This window comes from Mobula hypostoma, chromosome 3 (genome assembly GCF_963921235.1).
Source record: "Mobula hypostoma chromosome 3, sMobHyp1.1, whole genome shotgun sequence".
NCBI lineage: Eukaryota > Metazoa > Chordata > Chondrichthyes > Myliobatiformes > Myliobatidae > Mobula > Mobula hypostoma.
Genome location: NC_086099.1, coordinates 184,970,980 through 184,981,073, shown reverse-complemented (window position 1 = coordinate 184,981,073; position 10,094 = coordinate 184,970,980).

Here is a 10,094-nt window from a genome sequence, read left to right as displayed (position 1 = left end):
CTACACCAGGCTCTACTAGGTATATCATGAAATATTCCTCCAGGTCAGACCAGAGCTATGAATTTTACCTTGGCTTTTTACTGTTTGTAGATCAATGCTCATTTGTCCGGTGTACTGGGTTCCTCAGCTGCTCTTCGTTCAGTTCTCTCAGTGTGCGTATGCAGCTCCAGAAGTTCCATGACAAATGCATTGTGGCAGCTTCCAGCAGTTCTGTAACTCTGATTTGGGTAAAACAAGTGGGTGGAGTTCTGAACATTCTGTTCTATTTTAGTGGCTAAGCATATAAAAATACTATGATACAATATACTATTATAAAATATTCTCATAGGAGCTTAGGACAGAATTCCTGATATTTCTTCCCTTATATCCATAAGGATCAGCAAGTGAGATGTGTTTTTCTTCCACTAGCATAGTTTGACAGCTATACTGAAATAACGTGAATAGCTGGAACTGGCTTCAGATCCTCTTTTATTTCCATTCTTGATCCAGTAAGTTACAACTTCTTCATAAAACTGAGGCATAACATTTAACACTTTAACGGTTATTATCAGCTGTCATGCTGTTACAATACTATGTTTAGTAGGCCCATATTATCTCCTTTTAAAAGTTTCTATAAACATTCATTTTTTTTATTTCTCTTGTGATTTTCTATTCAAATACAATATTTGTTTGCCAACTTGAAATTTCTTTCACTCCTCGGTATACTTTTTGTTGATTCTGTTCAATTTCACACAATTTTCTTTCAAGGCATTTTTCTAAAATCATCCATTACTCAACCAGCCTTTAATCAGATATACAGTGCACAGGCCTTTGTTAACAGAATAACCTCGCTGGTGGAAAGTCATCATTGCTCCACTCTCAGACAAGGGAAAGACTGCAGATGCTGAAAATCCAAGCAACACACACAAAATGCTGGAGGAACTCAGCAGGCCAGGCAGCATCTATGGAAAAGAGTACAGTCGACGATTTGGGCTAGGACCCTTCGGCAGCATTTTGTGTGCATTGCTCCACTCCCCCTGACTTTGCTGGTAGATTACTGCCTGAGCGATAAAAAGGGAAACTATCCTTTTCACCAATTACAACACCAATTTCCATTTACTAAGAAACATTGAAGCAGGAAAATGTGTCAAGAAACTTCACTAGGACATTGTCGGTCAAAACTAGACAAACCAATTGGGAGAGGTGACCAAAAACATGAACAAAGGTTAGGATTTAAGAAGTGAGGGGAAAAAAAGGTAGAGAGGCGCAGTGCTTAGGAAGAGAATTCTTGAGCTTAGGACATATTCAGCTGGAGATCTGATTTTTTTTTAAATGTTGAAGTGAATAAAGTTAGTGACACTTCAGCGACCAGGTGTGGAAAGAGCAGAAATCTGATGTTCTCATAATAGGAAGAAAGTGATAGAGATGAAAATGGAGGGGCTGCTGGAGAGGCAATTAACACAGGTCAATGAGTATAGGGGTGAAAAGGATGTTGGAAGTAATTTGCATGTGCTCTTGGTCATTGTGGTTGATAGATGTCAGGGCAACCAGGAGAGCATTGGGTTAATTGAGGCTGGAGCTATCTTGGAGGACGTGAGGAGGGAAGCCTGTAAATATAATGAGAATTTTTAGATTAGAAGCTCCTGGAACTGGGAAGCATTACAGAAGTCATAATGCAAGTCCGGGTATGGGATATGAAACAAGCAGCTTAGTTTTAAATGGAGCGAAGATTCTAGAAGATATAGTATGGAAACCAGGAGGAAGTGTTGTAAGAGTCAAATCTGCAGATGGCAACACAATGGAGCATCAGCAAGTGGTTGAAATAGGGATGGAAACAAGTGACATTGCAGAAATGGAAGTAAGTAGTTTTGGAAATGGAGAGGATCTGCAGATGCAGGCGCCCAGGAACAAATGGGACTGCAGTATAGCAAAGGTTTTAGGATAGACTCAGTAGTGGTCACAGGGCAGGATTAGAGGGGAAATGGTGACTAGGGAGCGATTTTGTAACCGTGTTGAAAATAATGTGTTTTAATTTAACCCGCTCTCTAAGACTGGATATCAAAAAAGTTGTTTAGGAAATCACAGGAGTCAGATAATGCCAACCTGGACGTGTGTTTTTCCATCAGGTGCTGGGTTTTATTTACTATGTTCCTTTATTGTATGCGCTCTGTGGAAGGCAAATCACTGCCACCTTCTAACCGTAGCATCCAAGTGAGGACCGTGGCTTGGATAGTTTTGTATAACATACAAAAGGCAGCAATATAATAAATTGCTATAATTATCCATCACAATGCAAGTCTCGGCATTAAAGTGATTTGGTTTCTGGCACCGGGAATCGTCCAACAGGAGTGCAGGTCAAGAATCTAACCTGCACAATTCTTGCGCGCAAGACATTCCATTAAAACTTAGCAGCAGCAATTCACCATCGCCGAATGATTTACACTGTCTCCTTCTGCGGTGCAAAGCCTAAGGCAAAAACACTACAATATTAAAGCCGAAATGTTGCTACTAATTTACTGTGTAAAAGTCTTAGCCACATAAGACTTTTGCATGTACCGTATATTGGTTAGAATAGAAAGGTGGCTGGGGAACAGAAATAAGAGTACTTTGTATTAGCTTAGTAGCAATAAGTGTTATTTGGCAACTGCAAAAAAAATTTAGTACTGTGCAACGGTCTTTTGGCACCTTAGCTATATATATGTGGTTAAGACTTTTACAGAACCGTACATAACCTTCCTCTTCAAATCCTAGACTCAAATGACCTGTGCTCAACACTTACACTGATCCCCATGAGTTAGACTTGCATGTTGTATCCTTTTGGTTGCTTTCAGTGAGGGAGAAAGAGTGGCAGAGTTTATGAGAGTTAAATTCGGCTTTGTGTGGTCCGAGTCGGCGGAGCCTACGGGCGACACCTGCCGGAGGCACTGACAGATTGTACAGTGCCCAAAGCTGGTACCCAGCTTCTTCTGCCGGTTCTCACAACCAATGGCGTGCTTCTCCACTCCGATCTGTCCAGAATCATGAAGGTCACGTTGTTAAAAACATGAAAACCCCTTTCAACCCAGCCCGGCAGTGCCTGGAGAGAGAAAGGGAGAAGGCGCTGGGAACCCCAACACATGCGCTCTTTCAAACCAGCAAGGGGGCTGGACGCTATTCACATACGGAAAACTGGGACTTTCATCTGAATATTATGAATTATGCAGTCATTTCATATCGCTTCAGAGAGCGCTCAGCAATTAAATTAAATGTAAGATGGCATGATTTCCACGCTGTGCAATCTTTAGAAGATAACATGTTTAAAACTGTGCACAATTAACTTCGATTTCTTGGCATCTTTCAGTTTCCGCGTTATTAGGTTTAAGCGTTGTCCTGGGAATTCCCCTTTTACACCGATTTTTTTTTTGCAGCATTGCATTTGTCTAGCCTGGACATACATGGTAACACTGAATCTCTGCTTTACGCAAGTGTTTAATGCCGGCTGTAACTATATCACATGATAGTTGCTTTCTTGTCCAAATAAAACTTAACTATCACGTTTAACATAAAATAATAGAGAAATCATTATTTATAAACCTATTATTTGAGGGTTCACAATTCTAGAAATACCTGTATAAAGTTACGCTATATATCCACCACTGTATATTTTGTACTGCTGACCACAATAACACAGACAATAGGCTCGCTGTTGCTTCATTAAAGTCACAATTTAAAATACATACGCTAACCTGTGACATCATACAATATCTTAATGTTGTCAATTTTGTGTTTGCTGCTAATGACTTAATTGTTTCACAACTTCTCACCCGGTCTCTTGCATCTATCGGTCTCAATTGTTTAATAAGCTCTGTGGTGTTGATTTACCGCAAGTCGATCCCAAGAAGAAGATACACGGGAACAAAAGAGAAGCAGGCCAGGTAGTATTGGTGAAGAGGGAGCAGAGTTAACTTTTCCGTTTGAAGATATTTAATCAGGGGGATAATTATTAGACACAAGATAATGTTCATCGATAACTTGTGAAGTTTATGATTAATTTACCTTCAGACACTTTTGAAACTTTTTTTTGCAATTTTCTCTGAACCAAATTAATGCTATAATGTAGTAAATGGAGCTTTGAATAATATTCTTGAAAGATCAACAGTTGCATTCGAATAAAGTGTTTATGGGCACCGATTTCGAACTAAGAAAAATATTCAGAATGTCATCACAGAATAACTTTTTTAAAAGGTCACTATAGCTCAGGCGATCAAAACATCATTAAAAGTCCAATGAAAGCAAGGAGAAGAATACAGACATATAGTGTATATTTGCTACTAACAAAGCATGGTACAAGAGTCGATGAAGCTTAAAACAGTTATTTGTTGCGCATTTTCACAGTAAGAGTCGCTTTAATTACTTGTGTAATGAAAACAACTGTAAGGATGATTTTAAATAAAGGCTACGTCGTGAGGCTAATGTATTTTTCCTTTTCAGGATATTGGTGACTGGAAGAAGGTTCTGCTGTGGCATGTGTCTCCCCCTTGCGAAATGCCCAGAGACATGCAAAAAAAACCAAGGCCAGTGATTACTCTGCGCAAATCTCTTATTGACATTGTAAACCCAGTCATACATAAACACACTTACAGGGATATTTTACCCAACCGCAGGTCATTTGTGAATAAAATAGATGTATTGAAGAAATTATAGTATAAGAAAATATTTGTCAAAACTCCTATTTAATAAAAGAACTATTGTGTTACTCAAACTTTTGGGTATGCGGTGATGGTACATTCACGCTCAAGGCATATTTAATGAACGAAAAAAGGTCAGTTCTTTAATGCTGTTAGTGGGTGATGCACTATTAATACATGCTGTAGAGAACTGTCATAATTGGATTGGGACTGTAAATTCGAGAATCAAAGAAACATTTTAATTTTGCTGCATATTGTCAGTTTTGCAGCAACTCCATTATACCAATAAAAATGAATTGATATTTTCAACAGAATTTCCGCAAACTAATTCAAGCATCTATCTTGTTTGAACTGCATATAAAAGTGAAAAGTGTGAAAAGATTTACATTTATGTGACATCTTCCATGTTGTAAAAATGCCTTTATAGTAAAAGTAAATATTTCTAAAGGATGTAGACATTCTGGAAAGGGTGCAAAAAGCTTTAACAGGATTGTCCCATGAATGTGAAATTACATCAATGGGAAAAATAATCTGGGGCTCTTTTCTCTTACAGAGAAGCTTGAAAGGAGGACAAATAAATTTATTAAAATCTTTATTTTTATGAATAAGCAGAAAAGTGTTCCCATTTGTTTGAAGAGACAAACTAGAAGTCATCAATTTCTGATTACCAACAATTATTCAGGCTATGCTCTCTTCTCCTTGCTACCATCAGGCAGGAGGTACAGAAGCCTTAGGGCCCACACCGCCAGGGTGGGGAACTATTATTACCCTACAACTATTAGGCTCCTGAACCAGCGTGGATAACTTCATTCACCACAACTCTGAACTGATTCTATGACCTAGACTCACTTTCAAGGACTCTACAATTTATGTTCTAGGTTTATTTCTATTTGCAATTTGTCTTCTCCTGCACATTGGTTGTTTGTCAGTCTCTGTTTGAGTATAGTTTTTCACAGACTCTATTGCATTTCTTTTTTTCTTCTGAATGCCTGCAAGGAAATGAATCTCAAGGTAGTATGTGGTAACATACATATACTTTGAACTTCAAAATAATGTCTTAATGTAAATAAACTAAAATAGTAAGAGTAACAAATAACAGGAAATAATAAGAAATAACTTTACCCAGAGACCAGTGAGAAGAAAAAGCCCGTGTCCATAGGAAATGGCGGGTCTAAACAGTATAGGGTTAGGGTGAAACTATGCCATGTGTGCCCAAGATTTCACACACAAACATTCTGTTGGCAGTCAACATGCAGTGTTCCCCTCAATTCTTTACATGCCACCCACAATATAAGGATACATAATGATCATCTTTACTGCCAAATGAAGCAGTGAATGAAAATTTACAATCAGGAATAATGAGATGTTTTCACAGGAAACGTCTTAAACCAGCTTGACACCAGCTAGATGGTTGCAAGAATATGTGATGATGTTTGGATAGTAAAAGGCTACAATAACAATACTACTTAGAAAATGTTATTTTTTCAATTTTCTTTAAAATTAATAATTTTGAAAAGGTTTTCTAAAATGTTTCATTTATTTTCATCTGCCTGTTTCAATCCCTCTAACTTCCAAAAGGTCCATATCCCTCCATTCTCTGCACATTCATATGTCTATTTAATAGCCTCTTTCACATCTGCCTCCTACTACCCTTGGCGGCGTATTTCAGATACCTGCCGCTCTGTGTAAAAAAATCTTGCCCCGCTCATCTCCTCTGAACTATATAATCGCAGGTAAGCATATCATAATAAAGTTACATGACAAAACATTGGAGCAAAACTTTATCGGCCTGCTTGGATATTTCACAGTTTCTGGCAATATGTTATTAATTAAAAGTTGGTGTGTTTGATCCGCAGTTTTCGAATATTGCCAATTTGTTTCTATTTCTGTTCCGATCACATCGGTGTGTGGCGGCCTCTGGTGGAACATAGGCAGCACTGCAGAATGACCAGAAACCTGCCTCAAACAGGAAAAAAACTGCAGATGCTGAAAATCCAAGCAACACACTCAAACTGCTGGAGGAACTCAGCAGCCCAGGCATCATCTATGGAAGAATACAGTCGAGTTTTCGGGCTGAGACACTTCATCAGGACTCATCAATCCTGTCTCAGCATGAATATGTTACACACCTTAGCATGAAAAAAAATCACAAAAGATACCTATGCGATAATAGCCCTAATTATTTTCAGTACAAACAATTCAGAAGTTTAATTTCAATTTAATTTATTGAATGTCATGTTTCATATAATATGTTGGCAAATATATTCCCTTTTCCAGAATCTAACTTAATCTTTAATTATCCCAGGAAAAGTATTATCAAAGTTTATCAAGTATTAGCAAGTTTTTCTACTTGCTACACCTTGGGCAAGGTGTAGCAAGGTTGTGGAACGTTACATGCGGACATCGAAATTCATGTTAAAGATGGCTCATTGGCAGATCTTGGCTTACCTCCCAATTCCAAGTCCTTTATAAGGGCAATTTCCAGCCCTTCACGTTTATTACCATGTTGGCTAGTTAATGCCTGCTCATGATGGAGCCACTAGTGTGCAGATTTCAGATTGTTTTGAAGATTCATTGTTAGAACAATACAAGGAATTTGGATGATATATAGGCCTTTTGGCCTAACCTTCCTATACTAAGATTCATACTTAAAATAATCTCCCATACCTTCATTTGATCCCTATTTCTTTCAACCTTTCCCATCCATGATCCTGTCCAAATGTCTTTTAAATGATACCTGTTTCCACTACTTGCTCTTCCAGCTTATTGCACATCTCCACTGCCCTCCGTGTGAAAATATTGCCCCCTCAGATCCTGTTTAAATCTTTCCTTCTCATCTTAAACCTATGCCCCTAGTTTTACACACCCATAAACTTTGAAAAAAGACAGTGACTATTGACTTTAGCTATGCCATTCATGATTAAATATTAGTTGAGATCACCTACCACCAGGTTCATGGACAACTTCTATCCCTTTTCCATGGTTGCCTACCAAAATAAGATGGACTCCTTACATTGTACCTCATTATGACTTTGCACATTATGATTATTGTCTGCCTGCACTGCATTTCTCTGCAGCGTTTGAACTTTATTCTGCATCGGTTGCTATTTTCTCTTACACTCCCTCTATGCACTGGTGTACGAAATGATCTGCTGGCATGTCACGCAAAACAAAGTTTTTTTCCACGGTCCTTTCGTGCACGTGTGGGTGGCGGTGTGCAAATGCGTCTCTACCAAAGAAGGTGTAAAAGGCGCTCTCTCCCTCCGCAAGTCTGCAGGTTACCCTTGGGCAAGGTGTAGCACCTGCTTAGCCGCCTCTCGCAGGCTAGAGAACCCAGGGACGAAGTAATTGGAGGCTGAGTATAAAATACTGACGAGAGTTTATTCACTGAAGAATTGACGAAGATACACAGGTCACTCGAAACGGACATCATTATGGAAAGAATAGTTCAAGACAGCGACGAATGCAGAGCGCGCGTTTTCAATAGTCTAAGGGCGCGCGAGAAGCCCGCAGTTACAAATCATCAGCACGAAGAAAAGCTTCAGGCACCGCTTAACAGGTGAAACAACCCACAACTAGGTAACTTAACAATATTCAGGTGAAATATTGCACTGGGGGCTGAGACCACAGACCTCGGGGGGCCACTCACTAATCCAAATGGTTCACGACAGGACCTCGCCTCTCAGCTGCACAAGACGTTTCGAATGGCGAATGTGAAAGTCTGTTATCAATACAGGGTCCTAAATGGCCCGAGAAGGAAACCAGCACCTCTCCTCAAGACCATATCCTTCCCAGGCCACCAAATATTGCATCTTGCCTTGTACCATGTGGGAGTCCAACTGTCGCCAGGCTGTATACACCGGTTATCCACCAGCAATGCGGGAAGGCGGAGAAGGCCTGGATACAGCAGTTAGGGGGCTAAAAAGTACAGGTTTAAGACTAGACGCGTGAATGCGCATGGTGCGTTGTAGTTTCAGACGGCGAGTAACGAAGTGGATCGGGAGAATGGGCTGATATAACGGGGAGCAAACTTCCGGGATTCGACGCTGTTAAGGATCTTTTCCTTCACAGTGTACTATCTCCTTTCATTTGTCCTACCTTATGGGGAGATCTTAGGTTGATAGCCGTACACGCTGTCCAGAATAAAACGATGGACCCTTGCCGTTGCCGGCAGTTAGCGCGGGGTCGTAGGCCTTCGACAATTTGTATCTTTGAACTAATTGATCGGCTGACGGAACACTCACCTCAGGTTGCAGCTCCGGAAACAACGCCGGAGAGTATTATGAGCGAACGCCGCTCTGATCAAATGGTAGCTCTAAGTTGCAGGATTCCCTGAAACCATACATTTAAAGGTTCTCTCCAAATCCTGGTTAACCCTCTCTGACCGTTCATTGGTCTGCCGGGTGGAAGCTTGCGGACAACTCGGGAGGTAAGCAACTGATCAGGCATGAGAGTGACCAGCCCTAGTGGCGCCAGTGGACCAGTTGATGAGGGTTGTGGAAAGCCACCCAAGGATGACCAAGAATGAGAGGAATCTCAGGGGAGTGGATAAGATAAAACTGAACAGACTCCACAAGCCGGCCGAGAGGAGCTATGAAAACAAATCTGTCCTCTTCCATTCCTCCTCTCTGATAGTCGGTTATCAATCCGGATTGCCGAGTCTCTGAGACTTTCCAAATCTTCAACTGGTTGTCTGGAAGGTCGTTATTAAGACCCTGATGAAAGATGGAGCTCATGTTCCAGCCGCTCTCTGCAGCAAAAGTGCAGAATTCTGTAGAGTCCTCTGTTCTGGTGAAGAGATCGGGAAGGGAAGGGCAGTGGATGTTGTCTACATGGATCTTAGTAAGACGTTTGACGAAGTCCCTCATGGGAGACTGATCCAGATGATTAAGATGCTTGGGGTCCTCGGCGAATTTGCTGTTTGGATTCGGAATTGGTCTGCGCAGAGAAGGCAGAGAATAGTGTTGGAGGAACTAATGGGAGCTGGAGGTCGGTAATTGATGGTATTCTGCAGCGATCTGTGCTCAGAACTCTGCTGTTTGTGATGTATATAAATGACCTGGATGAAAATGAAGACGAGTGGGTTAGTAAATTTACAGATGATGTCGAGATTGGTGGAGTTGTCATAGTGTCGAAGTCTGGCGGAGAATACAGCGGTATACCGAACAGTGGCAGATATGAGCAGAGAAATAGCAAATGCAAGGAGACAGCACTCTGTTAAGGGCAAGATCCTGAACAATGTTGCTGAGCAGAGGGGTCTTGTGATCTAAGGTCATTTGCTCCACAGGTCGGAGGTGCTTTTGGAATCCTTGCTTTTACTACTTGAGGCACTGAATTCAAAACTGAAGAAGTTGTGTTGCAACTTCATAAAACTGGTTAGGCCACATATGGAGTATTACGTACAGTTCTGGTTGCCCCGCTGTAGGAGGGATGTTGAAGCCTTGGAGA